This window comes from Nannospalax galili, unplaced genomic scaffold (genome assembly GCF_000622305.1).
Source record: "Nannospalax galili isolate Female #2095 unplaced genomic scaffold, S.galili_v1.0 scaffold287, whole genome shotgun sequence".
Classification (NCBI taxonomy): Eukaryota; Metazoa; Chordata; class Mammalia; order Rodentia; family Spalacidae; genus Nannospalax; species Nannospalax galili.
The window spans coordinates 2,078,766-2,079,689 of NW_008357493.1; positions in this window are offsets into that span (position 1 = coordinate 2,078,766).

A 924-nucleotide genomic window follows, 5' to 3' on the forward strand; every position below is an offset into this window, starting at 1 on the left:
TTTCATGATTTCATCTTTCTTTACTGCTGAGTAAAACTCCATCGTATATATGAACCACATTTTCATTATCCACTCATCAATTGAGGGACACCTAGGTTGCTTCCATTTCTTAGCTATTGTAAAGAGAGCACCTACAAACATGGATTTACAAGTGTCTCTGCATTAGGATGAGTTCTTTGGGTATATGCCAAGGAGTGGTATAACTGGGTCAAATGGTAGGTTCATTTGTAGTTTTTTAAGAGTTCTCCACACTGCTTTCCATAGGGGTTGAACAAGTTTGCAGCCCTACCAGCTGTGGATGAGTGTTCCCCTTTCCCCACATCGTCTCCAACATTTGGCATCATTTGTTCTCTTGATCTTAGCCAGGCTGACTGGGGTAAGATGAAATCTTAAAGTGGTTTTGATTTTCATTTCCCTAATTACTAGTGATGTTGAACATCTTTTAAGATGTTTCATAGCCATCTTTACTTCTTCTTTTGAGAACTCTCTGTTCAACTTTGATTGGTTGCTTCTTGTCTTGATTCTCTGTTTTTTGAGTTCATTATATACTCTGGATATTAAACCTCTGTTGGATGTGTCATTCGTGAAGATTTTCTCCCATTCTGTGGGTTTTCTGTTCACTTCCCTGGTTGCCTCCTTTGATATACAGAAGCTTTATAGTTTAATGAGGTCCCATTTCTTAATTCTTGCCCTTGTTTCCTGAGCAATTGATGTTCGGTTTAGAAAATCCTTTCCTACGCCTATATCTTGTAGGTTTTTCTCAAAGTTTTCTTCTAACAGTTTCAGTGTTTCAGGCTTTACATTGAGGTCTTTGAGCCATTTGGAATTGACTTTTGTGCAGGGTGAAAGATAGGGGTTTAGTTTCATTCTTCTACAAGTGGAGATCCAGTTTTGCCAGCACCATTTGCTAAACATGCTGTCTTT